General features: G+C 45.6%; 1 long non-coding RNA gene across 1 annotated transcript in view; it reads left to right on the top strand.

Moving 5' to 3' along the window:
- LOC134935467 (uncharacterized) overlaps positions 1–16,333 on the top strand; it is a 207,795-nt gene that overhangs the window by 33,032 nt on the left and 158,430 nt on the right. The gene's annotated exons all lie outside the window — the stretch shown is intronic.

Genomic DNA, 16,333 nt, shown 5'->3' with positions numbered 1-16,333 from the left:
ACCAGCTAGGATTGCCCCCTCTCCCCTTTGTTGTTTAATCTAGCCCTTGACCTCTTAATACGTACTTTCTGTCATGATGTGTCATGGAAGGGAGTTTTGCTGGGTGATACTGAGGTGAAGGTGATGATTTGTTATTGTATTTTAGTAAAGTGAAATTGGCATTGCCTAGTTTACAAACTATTTTGAGTGATTTCCATAGTGTTTCTGGTTTTCCTGTTCATTTTACTAAAATGGAAGCACTGGCTTTGCACCCCATTGCTAAATTGGGGTGGGGATCCTTGTTCCCCTTTCTCTGGGCACCGGACTTTTTAGTGTACTTGAGACTCCGGTTTCCATTCCACTCTTTGGGGGTAATTCAGACCTTATCGTAGCAGCAAATTTGTTAGCAGTTGGCCAAAACCATGTGCACTGCAGGGGAGGCAGATATAACATGTGCAGAGAGAGTTAGATTTAGGTGTGGTGTGTTCAAACTGAAATCTAAAATGCAGTGTAAAAATAAAGCAGCCAGTATTTACCCTGCACAGAAACAAAATAACCCACCCAAATCTATCTCTCTCTGCACATGTTATATCTGCCACACCTACAGTGTACATGGGGGGTCATTCCGAGTTGTTCGTTCGCTAGCAGATTTTAGCAGCATTGCACATGCTAGGCCGCCGCCCTCTGGGAGTGTATCTTAGCGTAGCAGAATTGCGAACAAAATATTAGCAGAATTGCGAATAGAAAATTGTTAGCAGTTTCTGAGTAGTTCGAGACTTACACTGCGATCAGCTCAGGCCATTTCGTTCCTGGTTTGACGTCACAAACACGCCCTGCGTTCGGCCAGCCACTCCCCCGTTTCTCCAGACACTCCTGCGTTTTTTGTGCTTAATTACTTAGCGCATGCGCACTGCGTACCAACTCGGAATGACCCCCATGGTATTGCCCAACTGCTAACAAATTTGCTGCTGCGATCAACTCTGAATTAGGCCCTTTATTCGGTTAATTTTTCTTATGTTATTAATCAATTGTTAACTAATTTTGACAAATGGTGTCATCTGCTGCTATCCTATTTAGCCCGTTGTCATTTGTTTAAGATGGTCTCTTTTCCACGACTTCTTTACCCAATCCAGATGTTGCATTATCTGCTGACTGACCATGATGTTGCAATTATCAATAGGGCTTTAACCAAATCTATATGGGCCGGTAAACGTCCCAGGATATCGCTGTATAAACTGCAACAACCATTGTTGTTGGGAGGTATTAACCTTCTGAATGCCCAAGATTATGCCCTGGCATCTAACCTGAGGTATGCACTGGATTGGGTGAAGCAGTGGCGTAACTCTCGCCCCCACAGCCACTGCGGAGGCGCCACCACTGATTGCTATGTGTGTTCAGGAAGGAGCCGGAGGGCACAGCGCGCGCCTATCCTGTGTGTCCCTCCTAGGTCTCTGGCGGCGGCGTGTCTGTTACATGAAGTGCCGGTTCGTGAGCCAAACAGAGCTTGTGGACTGGCAGCCAATCAGGAGCTGCAGTTGCCGGTCCGCGAGCTCTGATTGGCTCATGAACTGGCACTTCATTTGACAGTCATGCCGCTGTAGACACAGGACGGACAGAGTCAGGAGAGGCACGCGCTGTGCCCTCAGGCTCCTTTCCAGACTCACAACAGCGGGGGAGGGTGTGTAGCTGGCACTGGAGGGGCATATATGGCACTGGGGGCATATTTGTAGCTGGCACTATGGGTACATATTTTTATCTGGCACTGTGGGGAAATATCTGGTACTGGGGGCATATGTGGCACTGGGATCACAGCCCTAGCAACAAGCATTACCACCTGGTAACAAGCACAACACCCAGCTCATGAAATCAATGGCAACAAGCATTACCCCCTAGCAACGAGCATGACACCCAGTGCATGAAAACGCTGGCAATGAATATTACCCCCTGGCAATGAGCTTGACACCCAGCACATAATACCCCTGGCAGCAATCATAACACCTAGCACATGAAACCCCTGGCAACGAGCATGACACCCTGAGCATGAAAACACCTGGCACTGTGCATGGAACCAAGAGCATGAAACTCCTTGCAACGAGCAGGTAATTTAAAAGTAATTAGAAGCCTTACTGTAGGGCTTAATGTGTAATGGGCATTGCGGTGTGTGGCATAATGTATGACGGACATTGCAGTGTGTGGCATAATGTATCATGGACATTGTGGTGTGTGTCATAATGTGTCACAGGCATTACGGTGTGTGGTATACTATATCACGGGCATTGTGGTATAATGTTTTAGGGGCATTGCAGTGTGTGGCATAAGGTATAACGGGCATTGTGGTATGTGTCACAGGCATTATGGTGTGTGGTATACTATATCACAGGCATTGTGGTATGTGGTAAATTGTCTCAGGGGTATTGCAGTGTGTGGCATAACGTATAACGGGCATTGCGATGTGTGTCATAATGTGTCACAGGCATGACGGTGTGTGCTGTACTGCATCACATGCATTGTATGTGCTATAATGTCTCAAGGGCATTGCAGTGTGTAGCATAATGTATAACGGGCATTGCGATGCATGGCATAATGTGTCACAGGCATTACGGTGTGTGGCATATGTGTCAGGGGCATTATAGTGTGTGGCATATTGTGTAATGGGCATTATTGTGTGTGGCATAATGTCTAAGGGCCATTGCAGTATGTGGCATAATGTATACTGGTGTTAAAGTCGAAAAATATTGTAATGCATACACCATATACTAACCCCATACACATGCCCGCTGCGTGTGCACTTGTTGCGCCGTGCGTGCACATATCCGTAATTTGCGTATGATCGCTCCCGTGTTCGTGCGCGTGGTATAGGTATTTACGGCGGGCTTTGTGAGCGCATAGAGGGTTATCAGAACATTACATATTTAACCCAAATAGTGCACATTTTACACATAGCCACCCCGCACCACATCAGCAAGTATCAACAGTTTAAATGATTCCAAGGCTAAGGGATTCGCCTTTGCATGATAGGAAGGGACAGACTAAGGTTAGAAGGTGATGTCTAGTATCCAGCTGTAGGGTATTTTAAGGGTAACATTCCGGTGTTGGTTAGAGAAAGATCGCATGTTCCAGCGTATAGTTATGTGCAGACGTAGAATATAGATATAAACTGTATTTACTGTATATTATGTATGCGGCGGGAATCCAGAGGATACCACCCCCAAGAGCAGTTGAGAAAGACATCGCCCACCTTTTCAAATCAACCTATGACCTCTCCTGTAATGTAAGGATGCATCTCTGTGTCCAATGGACAATGAGATTACAGTGACCATTATATTGTGTATGGAAGTTGTGTATAAAAAGCCTGTTGCTGCCTGGCTGGTCAGAAGACTCTGAACGCCATCTACCTGATGAGCGGAGGACTGGTCCAGGTTGCGCAAGCGAAAATTCTCACGTATGTACATTTTCTGTAGCCATTATTCTGTTGTAGATTTATCTTGTTAGCCTGTAGTGTATAACTTGTAACTGTTACCCCTTTCAAATAATCCACTGTGGCCTTAGAACCCAGCGGTTAACTACAGATCGGTGTTGTGTCCTCATTTCCCTGCTAGGGTTTAAAGCGTATTACATTATTTAACTGTATAAGGTTTAAGAGTGTATTGATAAGGTGTACGCACTGCAGGTACTTTATACCGTCAGCACTGTGTAAGGTTTAAGGTATAACATCATTGCAGTGCTTTGCTGCATAAAGGTTTAAAGTGTAACCATATCATTGCATTGTATCACTAATAAGGTTTAAAGGTTATCAATTGAGAGTGCGCACGCTGTGTGTACTTTGTACCCCCAGCGCGGCATGTGTACGCTAAGTCCGTACAACGTACGGAACTCTGTACGCAAATAGCGTACAAAGTGCGTAGCGTGTATCTTAAAGTATAATGGCCGTAGCGGCTCCATGTTAAGAGTGTGATTAAAGGTATAGCTTTATGGTGTAAGATAATATCGACATTATCAATTGGGGGCATCGTCCGGTTTTTCCTCATACCCACAACCTAGCAGGTTAAAGCAGACTTCGTCTATCAGCAAAGGGCGGAAAGGTATCTAGGTATCCTACGTAAGCCTTTTCTTGGTAGTAGAATACACTGATAAACCCTACCTCAATTGCTGATATGATGGCGTCTGCTCTGAATGGTTTGTAGGGATGCTGGTGGGATCCGTAAGGTAAGAACGCAAAGCTATTTTTAAAGTCTGTAAATTTCTGTTTGATGCCAAATGCGCACACAACACACGCATACACTTGTATTTTGTACTTTGCATATCTGCTCGCATTGTTGCCATAAGTAGCGATTACTAGATTCATTTAGACCTGTACTGAGAAATTTGTTGCTATTTAGTTAAAATATAGAGTTAATATTTAAGGAAATAAGTGTAAGACGCATACGCAGCCTGGCCTAGTTGTAAAGGTTTATACAGAAGATAATGTGTGTGGTGTTAAGTGAGCGATTATAGTTAATATCGCTTACATTTATAGAAGTGTGGGATTTGTACTACTGCGGACGTACGGTCTTTGTACACGTGTCTCGGACAAAGTACGGGACTGCGTACGCTACGTAAAGACATACGCACGTGGCGTGTTCACGCAACATGCGTAAAGGTACGACCGCTAAGTACAAATTACACAATAGCATTGTTTACTTTAGGCGTGAGACGGTAGCCACGCGATAATAGCACAAATTGCTCAGTGTCCAAGATTTAGTTTAAATAAATCCTTTTTTACTGTATTACCTCTGGTACTAAGGCTGTTTATCTGAATGAAAGTTAATTTTCTGTACAGAAAAACCAAAGTGTATTTGAGTGAACGAGCGTGAGTGTGCAAACAATAAAGATTTTGTGGACCCAGGGAATTCGGGATCCCGTAGGAGACCACACCAGGTGAGTGTACACTTGGTGGCGTGAGAGTGGTTTGCTCACGTTAACATTGATTAAAGTACAAAGGAGCAAGGTAGTAGATATCGCAGACCAAAGGTCAGCGAAGGTTTAGAGTACCGCAGACCAAAGGTCAACGAGGTTTTTGTTTAGATACCGCAGCCCAGGGGGTTAGCGAAGAACCCATATAGGCCCGTTTAGCTACGCTCCGGCTGAAGGTTTCGCAGCCTGAACAATCGATTCCATTGGTCGTACGGCGGATAAGTAACAGTTACCTATACACTGTGCGATTGGACCGCGCGTTCGTGGGTGCAATACTTAGCGCAATGTGATACCCTTTTTTACGAGCTTTGCGTAAAAACGCGGGATCATTAGCGCTGGGTGTAGCTTACGCAAGCGTGATTTGTGTAAAAAGTTTTTTGTTTTAAGGGAGTTTCGCTGGTCACTCAGGAAATCTCCAACAACCAATATTTACTGGAAAGGGTAAGTCACTCCCAGATACTTTCAGTGAATAGAGGTTACACAGGGGCCCTAGGTTGGGTACATTGCCTGCGCTATCAACAGTGTATGGTAGTATTGGCCAACGTGGGCGTGAGTGGGTGAGAGCACTCGTTGAACTTTCACCGTTGCCTTATATTGAGTATTTTGTTTTTTTGTAGGAATTAGCTGAGAAGACAATACCTGCAAATATGGGGGCCAGTTGCTCAAGTAAGGGACGATCAACCAGGGTTCAGGTTGATATTCCGCGGCCCAAGGGGTCGGCGAGGTACATAATGTGTGAGAAGTATGGATCACACACAGAGGTTTTATGCAATGAATGGGAACGTATGACTGCGGAAGATAGGGAACCATTCCCTAGGGTAGGCAGTTTTGAACCAGAGGTGTTGCAGAATTTAAGGTTTAGGATATGTCTGTTAAAATCCCGAAAACAAAGGGTCAGACACACAAACTGTTTACATTTATGGCAGCAAGTGGGCGATATGCAGAGGGAACTAGCTCACGCAGCCAGTTCCAAACCTAGCAGGAAACTGATGACAACCGCACCACCACCACCACCGTATATTACAGGGGAGAAAGTGGCTACAGACAATGGCATACTGATATATGATAAGAGTGAACTTGATAAATGTATTAATGCTAACCCGTGCAAGTTGTATCCCATTTTAAACTTCCCTCAGGACTGCGAGCAAGAAGATGAGCCCAGCACGATATCGGCACTCTCTCTAGCAGCCACCATACAAGACACCCAAGTGGGCACGGCCCAACCAGTAAGAGCAGTATCAAAGGCCCCTAGCGGAGGGACAGGTGAGGTTGTGGTCACAGGTAAGTACGGTACCGTACATTATGCAGAGACAATAGCACCTCAGATTGTAGAGTCAACACAAAATGATGTAATTGAACTAAATCCTATCAGGGTGATCGCAGTCCCAAATGGGAAGACTGACGATCAGGGAATCACTCCCATCAGGAACATTGCTATGCATTGTCCTTGGTCCCGGACAGAATTGAGGACAATTATGTCTAAATTTCCCGATCCCAGAAAGGATCTAGCCGCATGTCAGAGGTTTATTAGAGAATTAGGTAACGCCACCGAACCCACAAACAAAGATTGCCGAACAGTGCTACGGGCATGTTTACCCTCCAATATTGACCCCGTGAAATTAATTACTGATTGTAAATTGGACGTAGAAGTACCTCTCACTGATGAATACACTCAGGAGAATGTACGACAGATCAATCTACAATTAGGAGTATATTTCCCTACTGTTGTCAAATGGAATAAAATCTTTTCCATAAGACAAAAAGAAGGTGAAACTGCTTCTGAATATTTCCATCGAGCACTGCAAGAAATGACTAGATACACTGGGGTCGAGGACATTAAGGAAAATGTACATCATAGAGAGGTAGCTGTGTCAGTATTAATGGACGGGTTAAAAGAAACATTGAGAACAAGGGTACAAACCACTCAACCTAACTGGAGAGGTATCTCGGTGGCTGCATCAAGAGAGTCCGCTATCGAGCACGATCGGAACATCATTAAGCACAGGGAGTCACAGGGGGATAAGCTGATGACAGTAAGTATAAAAGCCCTTACAATGAAGCCGCATCAGCCAAAACCCCAGACCCCTGATGGTAAGTCATATGTAGTAAAATGTTATAACTGCCAGAGGGAAGGACATTACGCATGGAACTGTAATTATAAAGGCACACATAAGGTATATCGACCCCCTAGACCAGAACATGAACCACATTATGATACACGTAATAGGGATCAGGGATCGCATAGGAAGAGTTATGAGCCACATGCAGGGGAAACAAGGAGGTACCCACCTAGGAGGGACTGGCAGACCTCTGAAAATTCTCAGCTACCCCCCTCACATATTGTAGCTGCCAGTGCGCTGCGGGAGGGTCACAACATACAATAGGGGTTAGGCCACACCTGTAGTCTGCAGCCAGTGAAGTTGATTGCTAGCCTTGGTAGTGAACCTGAGGTCACAGTTGATGTAGCTGGTAGATCACTACCTTTCCTTGTAGATACAGGGGCGGCCAGGTCAGTGTTAAATTCAACGGTAGGTATGAAAACCACGGGTAAAACAATTTCAGCAATGGGAGTAACAGGAATAGTGCAACACTACCCTTTAAGTAGACCAGCGGAGATTACGATAGGGCCTTTGCAGACCAAGCATTCCTTTTTGCTAGCTGCATCGGCTCCGACTAATCTACTTGGGAGAGATTTATTGTGTAAGATGAGGTGTGTCATATATTGTACTCCTGAGGGTGTCTTCTTAGATATACCCGAGAATCACATTCAGGAAATGCAGGATATGTTAGACACCCCACAAAGGTTAATGTCACACTCTGCTGTTATAGACAGGTGTCCATCCAAGGTAGAGGAAATGATCTCCCAGATACCGGAATCCCTCTGGACCAAAGATGGACAAGACACTGGATTGATGGCGAATGTAGCCCCTGTAGTAGTGCAAGTAAAAGATGGTAGGATGGCTCCAAAAATCCCACAGTATCCTCTGAAACCAGAGGTGGAATTAGGAGTGTACCCAGTCATAGAGCGCTTGCTACAACAGGGCATCCTAGTTAGGACGTCCAGCACTGCCAATAGTCCCATCTTCCCTGTGAAAAAGAGTGGGGGGAGGGGTTACAGGCTAGTGCAGGATCTAAGGGGGATAAACAAGATAGTTGAGAGCCAATTCCCTGTAGTGCCAAATCCAGCTGTCATCCTCATGCAAATTCCCCCTACTGCAAAATTTTTCACTGTCATTGACCTCTGTTCTGCTTTCTTTTCGGTCCCTCTGCACCCTGACAGCCAATACCTGTTTGCATTCACATACAGGGGAGTACAGTACACATGGACTCGCCTACCTCAAGGTTTCATTGACAGCCCAAGTATTTTCTCCCAGGCTTTGCATGACTGTTTACAATCCTTTCAACCTGAGAGCGGATCAGTATTAATACAGTATGTAGATGACTTACTGCTGTGTTCAGATTCACTCGAGTCGTCCTTGAAAGACACAAAACAGCTCCTGTTTCACCTTTCTAATACGGGACAAAAGGTTTCAAGGGATAAGTTGCAGCTGTGCCAGACCAGCGTAAAATATTTGGGACATTGCTTGACACAAGGACTTAGACACCTCACCGCTGATAGAATACAGGCGATTCTCGACATGACTCTGCCACAAACCCAGCAGCAGATCCGCACTTTCCTTGGAATGTGTGGGCACTGCCGAAACTGGATCCCAGGGTTCTCCATACTGGCTTTACCTTTGCAGGAAATGGTCTCCTCGAACAAACCAGATCGAATCTCTCAAACAGATGAGTCCGAACTGGCATTTGAGAGACTTAAACAATGTCTATCACAGGCACCTGCATTAGGCATACCAGATTATGGGAAACCCTTTGAATTGTACGGTACGGAAAGTGCTGGGTGTGCGGCAGGTGTCCTAACCCAGAGACATGGTGATGCCAGCAGGCTGGTAGCTTACTACAGTGCACAGTTGGACACCGTAGCGCGGTCTCTCCCCACATGCTTGCGAAGTGTTGCAGCGATAGCTTTGCTAGTGAGTAAAAGCGAAGACGTAGTGTTAGGACACAACCTGACCATCCAAACACCTCATGCAGTGTCAGCCTTACTGAACTCTGCCCAAACCAGACATGTCTCATCAGCACGGTTTACAAGATGGGAATTAGCACTAATGGCCCCTGTAAACATCACCATAAAGCGATGCAGCGCACTAAATCCTGCAACTTATCTGCCAGGTGTGCCTGGACAGGCACAAAGGGTAGAGGATGAGAATGATGGTGAAGGAGGATTTAGTATAGACACTGACACACATGATTGTATGGAATATCTGAACCAAACTTTCACTGCAAGACCCAACATTAGTGACAACCCACTGGAAGGCGTAGATTTTACCTTTTACACTGATGGTAGTTGCCACAGACAGACGGACTCGGGAGACTTGTGTACTGGATACGCAGTCGTAGATGACAGAGGTATCATAGAAGCTGAGCCCCTGGCCCACCGCACTCAGCACAAGTTGCTGAGCTGGTCGCCCTAACCAGAGCGTGTGAATTGGCTAAGGGTAAGTCAGCCAATATATACACAGATTCTAGGTATGCCTTTGGAGTAGTGCATGATTTTGGGGCCCTATGGCGCCTCAGAAATTTCATGACGGCAGCTGGCACACCTGTAGCGCCATAAAAAGGCTTCTAACAGCGATACAGGAACCTGACAGAGTGGCTGTTATCAAGTGCAAAGCCCACACTTACAGTCAAGACCCAGTGTCACTTGGTAACAGCCGGGCAGATGAAGCTGCTAAATCAGCAGCCAGCACCTCCATACAAACAGATATCACATCACTGATGATATTCAACACCGTCAATACACAAAAATTAAGTGAAATGTAAAATGTGTGTTCTCCACAGGTAAAGGCAGTCTGGAGGTCAAAAGGGTATGGCCAGGAGTCCTCAGGACTCTGGACAGATGGACAGGGTAAGCCAGTAGCCCCCAGAGCATATCTTCCAAGCTTAGCTGAGGCGGCACACGGTCTGACTCATCTGGGCAAAGAGGGTATGTGTAAGTTGGTGAGAGCCTACTGGTGTGCACCAGGATTCTCTTCTCATGCGGGTAAGAGAGCAATGACATGTCTTATCTGCTTGAGGAAGAATATTGGAAAGTCAATACCAACAGAACCATCCCATATCCCGCCAACAGACGGCCCTTTTCAGGTAATACAGATTGATTTCATACAGTTACCACCCTGCAGAAATTTAAAATATGTGTTAGTCTGTATTGATGTGTTTTCCAATTGGGTAGAAGCGTTCCCCGCTGCCACAAATACTGCTACGTTCACTGCAAAGTAAATTGTGCAGGAATTTGTGTGCAGATATGGTATCCCTAGGATAATTGAAAGCGATAGGGGTACCCATTTTACAGGTGAAGTCTTTCAGGTTATGTGCAAACTGATGGGAATTGATAGCAAGCTGCATACTCCGTACCGCCCACAGGCGAGTGCGAAGGTGGAAAGAGTAAACAGCACTATTAAGAACAAGCTGAGCAAAGTGATGGCTGAAACTGGATTGTTGTGGCCAGAGGCTTTGCCACTTGTATTGTACAGCATCAGAACCACTCCCAGGTCCCCCCTTAACCTATCACCCTTTGAGATTCTTTTTGGTCGACAACCCCATGTAATGATTGACCCCCAGGATGATTTGAAATGCAATAATGAGGTGACTGTAAAATATTTGGTTAAGATGAGCCAGCAGCTGAGGAATCAAAACAGAAATCTAAAGCTGGTGATTCCTGACCTACCGAACAGTAATTGTCATGACATTGAACCTGGGGATTATGTAATGATTCGAAATTTTCTACGCTCAGGTTGCCTTATTGACAGGTGGGAAGGACCGTACCAAGTCTTACTAACCAGCACGACAGCATTAAAGGATGCCGAAAGAGAGACTTGGTTCCACTCGTCCCACTGTAAGAAGGTCGCTGACCCAGAGAGAACCCGTGACAAAGAGCAGAGTGTAGAGAACATCGTATCACTGGAGTGTCTGTTCTGGGAAGGTTGAGAGGCAGGACTGTTGTCACGGCACCTGAATACGGAGAACAACAAGACCAGAGGCGGTTGTCGCACCAATTTTTCTTTTTCCTTTTTATTATTTTTTCCATCTCCCATTACCCTCCTTTCCTCCCCCTTCTTGTTCCCTTTTCTCTCCCCTTAACAAGATGGACTTACCTTAACAGACTGCGTTCCGGGTTTTCCTGTTGACCTTGTTGCTGACCAGAGCAGTCTGTTTCGGTGAGAGTACCAGAGAGGTCGAGAAAGGATCTGGAATGGGTTCTGATGGCAAGGACGGATTTGTAGGATTCCAAGAGCAACACATCCATCGAGCAAAGGCAAGTATAAGAAAATGATCTGGTAGTCAGGAAACTAGGAGGCACTGTGAAGGATTATTGGCTGAGGAAAATTCCATTTGTAGGAATTGTGAAAACATAGTTGAGGACGGGTGCATCCAGAGATGTCAGTCCAGCCTTAATGTCAACATGGACCGTCATCCATTGAGTGATTATCATTCACTAGTGGGTAAGGTTTTAAACCAAACAGAATGCTGGGTGTGCTCACAAGTACCTCAAGGTCAGAGCAAGTCAGGACTAGTACCGTACCCTTTAGCAATAGATGAGGTACTCGAATTACGGGGTGGGAGACCGGTGGACAAAAATTTAATATTTCTAGGCCCCCTAGTTTGAAGCTCCACCAGTATCATGTAGATAGATATTTAGCGTGTTTCAACATTTCCAATTCCCGAAAGCTGGGAAATTGGGAGGTGATATGGAATAACCAGACCATGGCATTTTTTACACAGAGCTGATAGGATACCCGTAGACTCTGAACTTATACGCCAAATAGCCGACTGTGGAAGGTATTTTCGGTATAGGTATACTCTAGGAAGTAAGACCATGCGGGTTGGAGAAGTATCACCAGGGTACTGTGCGCATATCATACAGCCTGATACGTGTACTGAACAGATGAGAGAACTAGGGATTGGGTTTTTCACTTGGAAAGTTTGCAATATGGTAATGTCATATTCTGTCCCATATGTTCTCCCCGATGATGCATATTTCATATGCGGGAGGAAGGCGTATAAGTGGCTTGCCCCAAACTCAGAGGGATTGTGTTACATTGGAAGAGTGTTGCCAGAAGTAATGACCATAACCCATGATAAGATGAAAGACGTTCACCGCAGTGCTCAAGCTCCTTATACTCATACTCACTATGAACACATCGTTAAGAGACACCTCATAGATAGGACAGAGCACGCAGCCTCTGATTTAATCCACGAATCCACCGGGATTCAATTCCTACTCGCGTTAGACATCACCCGCACCACCAGAGGAATTATAAATTATAGGTATATCCACGCGCTAGCGAACCTGATAGATAATATCACTGAGATGTATGACGACACCTTCAGGTATACAGGAAGGGAGTTGCAAGCTTACAAAACGGAACTGATCCAGCACAGGATGGTCCTCAATTATATCACAGCGGTGACAGGCGGGTACTGTGTCAATTTGGCAACTCAGTATGGTGTGAAGTGCTGCACGTATATTACAAACAGCACTGATGACCCAACCGAGGTCATAGATCAAAAGATGGATGATATCTTGCAGTTGAAGTGGGAGTTCCGAAGGAGACACAACCTTACCCTTACTGCTGTGAGTAATGAACTGACCGGCTGGGTCTCATGGTTGAACCCACGCAATTGGTTCTCAGGTTTAGGAGAATGGGCTCAAAATGTTATCATGAGTGTAGGAAAGTTTCTCCTTTGTATCCTGGGAGTCGTCATAATTATTGGCTTGATATTTAGGTGTGTTCGAATTTTAACGCGGCGCGAGCACGGTACCAAAGTGATGAGTTTAAGGAGCGGGGGCATTGGTACCGCAGCAGATTTAATTTATGACCCATCAATAGAGACCATGTTGTGATAAGACGTGATTCCACGGCCCGTTTCTTTCACCCGTTTTTCCTTTGTTTTCCCTCAGCAAAAGTACACCCATCCGGAAAAGACTTCAATCAACACCCAAGAATGATTACGCAAATGTTATGTGAATGTATTTTTGATATGTTTCTTATCTTCATCTCTACAACCTTCAGGTAGTGACACACATTGTCGACAGGTGATAACCACATATTAGCATTCACATATGTTCCCCCTCCATGTATCATCAACTAAATGTGCACCCCATTTGTTGGAACAAGAAGCCGAAAAGAGCTCGGTAGTGTTTGTTGGCCCACTTACAGACCCTTTATACGGGATAAGAAGGATTTAATGTATACTTCGCAATACCTCGAAGCTTATCTAGAACATATACGGCACGATGATACATGTTCCTCAGACATGGATTTCATACATACATGCTTTTACTATCCCACTAGGTCATACATTTCCCACCTACACCTCTCCTCCTACCATCCAATCATCTGTAGATATTTGTATTGTGTATTTTATCCAATCATCTGTAGATATTGTATAGTATATTTTTCTGTTTAATGTTTAGATAGTGGCAGTTATTGTTGACTGCCAAAGGGTGGACTGTCAAAGTCTAAAAATATTGTAATGCATACACCATGTACTAACTCCATACACATGCCCGCTGCGCGAGCACTTGTTCCGCCGTGCGTGCACATATCCGCAATTTGCGTATGATCGCTCCCGCGTTCCTGCGCGTGGTATGGGTATTTATGGCGGGGTTTGTGAGCGCATAGAGGGTTATCAGAACATTACATATTTAACCCAAATAGTGCACATTTTACACATAGCCACCCCGCACCACATCAGCAAGTATAAACAGTTTAAATGATTCCAGGGCTAAGGGATTCGCCTTTGCATGATAGGAAGGGACAGACTAAGGTTAGAAGGTGATGTCTAGTATCCAGCTGTAGGGTATTTTAAGGGTAACATTCCAGTGTTGGTTAGAGAAAGATCGCATGTTCCAGCGTATAGTTATGTGCAGAAGTAGAATATAGATATAAACTGTATTTACTGTATATTATGTATGCGGCAGGAATCCAGAGGATACCACCCCCAAGAGCAGTTGAGAAAGACATCGCCCACCTTTTCAAATCAACCTATGACCTCTCCTGTAATGTAAGGATGCATCTCTGTGTCCAATGGACAATGAGATTACAGTGACCATTATATTGTGTATGGAAGTTGTGTATAAAAAGCCTGTTGCTGCCTGGCTGGTCAGAAGACTCTGAACGCCATCTACCTGATGAGCGGAGGACTGGTCCAGGTTGCGCAAGTGAACATTCTCACGTATGTACATTTTCTGTAGCCATTATTCTGTTGTAGATTTATCTTGTTAGCCTGTAGTGTATAACTTGTAACTGTTATCCCCTTTCAAATAATCCACTGTGGCCTTAGAACCCAGCGGTTAACTACATATCGGTGTTGTGTCCTCATTTCCCTGCTAGGGTTTAAAGCGTATTACATTATTTAACTGTATAATGTTTAAGAGTGTATTGATAAGGTGTACGCACTGCGGGTACTTTATACCGTCAGCACTGTGTAAGGTTTAAGGTATAACATCATTGCAGTGCTTTGCTGCATAAAGGTTTAAAGTGTAACCATATCATTGCATTGTATCACTAATAAGGTTTAAAGGTTATCAATTGAGTGTGCGCACGCTGTGTGTACTTTGTACCCCCAGCACGGCGTGTGTACGCTAAGTCCGTACAACGTACTGGACTCTGTACGCAAATAGCGTACAAAGTGCGTAGCGTGTATCTTAAAGTATAACGGCCGTAGCGGCTCCGTGGTAAGAGTGTGTTTAAAGGTATAGCTTTATGGTGTAAGATAATATCGACATTATCACTGGGCATTACTATAAGGAGGAAAAATTACAAATAATGTAAGGGGCATGAATCAGGATTCTTTTTTTTCCCTGTGGTGGCCAACGTCTGGGCGTGCAGGTTGCAAAACTGGGGTATAAGGCCGTTTTTTCCTGCAATGCCACGCCCCTTTATGCAAAGCCACACCCATTTCAGCAAGGTCGCGCTCCTTTTTCAGCACGCGCAGATTCATCGCTTTGCTAGTGGCAATTATGGGGGGCGGGGGGGGGGGGGGGGTTGGCGCCAGAGAATGGTTTGGCTTGGGGGAGAAAAATTTCTAGTTATGTCACTGGGGTGAAGAGTGTGGACAATTATGTCTGTAGGTCTCTTAATAAAGCGTTTCTTTCGGATACTACTTTAGATGCTTTACTACATTCACCGTTAGCTTCCTTTCCTGCTGAACTACGTGGTAATCCATTGCTCTATACCCTATATTTGGCCTGGCGCTATTCGCGTCGGAGACTCCGTTTGTCATGCTTCAGAACATTGGGCCTAATTCAGACCTGATCGCTGCTGTGCATTTTCACACAGCAGCTGATCAGGTCTGAACTGTGTATGCGCCGGCGCCGCAGTGCGCCGGCGCATGCCAGACAGCCGACGGCCATCTCAGCACTGCGATTGCCTCTGCCTGATTGACAGGGAAAGGCGGTCGCTGGGTAGGAGGGGGTGGTCCGGCGGTGTTTGGCCACCATTTTATGATTTTAGGGGCATGGTCCAGGCAACGCGGGCGTGCACGGACCGTGCGGAGGGAGGGCCATGGCGGCTGTGTGACGTGTGTGTGTGTTTGTAAGCGGCTACTAAGGGGTACAGCAACAGGGAGCACAACTACTGGGGGCACAGCAACAGGGGGCACAACTACTGGGGGCACAGCGACAGGGGGCACAGTGACAGGGGGCACAACTACTGGGGCAAATCTACTGGGGGCATAGCTACAGGGAGAAAATCTACTGGGGGCTCAGTTACTGGGGGCATAGCTACAGGGGGCAAATCAACTGGGGGGCACAATTACTTGGGGCAAATCTAATGGGGGATCAGCTACTGGGGGCATAACTGTGGCCATGCCCCTCCCCTATGATGCCACGCCCCTATTTTTGTCACGCGTCTTCGCCGTGCACTAACTGTTTTACCACAGGGGGGGGGGGGGGGGGGAGGCGCCAGCGGAAACTTTTGCACTGGGTGCCACAAGGTGTAGAACTGACCCTGTGTGTAACTGATCATAGCCGTGCAAAATTTACGATCAAGTCTGAATTAGGCCCATTGTTTTTACCTTTAATTCATAATCGTGACTTCCATGGACTCCGCTGAGTGCATCAATTTCTGGAGGAAGTCCATTCTTCTATCTTTACCTTGTCCAAACTCAAAGAATTATATTCTGATGTTCCAATTCCATTGTTTGCATATTTTCAATTCTGCAGCTATATTTTGAAATTACTGTCGGAGCTTTCCATGGTTAATAGGTCTAACGCCTTCGATGTTTTAATATTGGGACATTAAAGAGGCCCACTTCCCCCTTTCTTTGCTGTATGATT

The sequence above is a fragment of the Pseudophryne corroboree genome, chromosome 6 (genome assembly GCF_028390025.1).
Source record: "Pseudophryne corroboree isolate aPseCor3 chromosome 6, aPseCor3.hap2, whole genome shotgun sequence".
Taxonomy (NCBI): domain Eukaryota; kingdom Metazoa; phylum Chordata; class Amphibia; order Anura; family Myobatrachidae; genus Pseudophryne; species Pseudophryne corroboree.
Note: the sequence above shows the minus strand (reverse complement) of the source record. Positions and strands in the feature narration are given on the sequence as shown.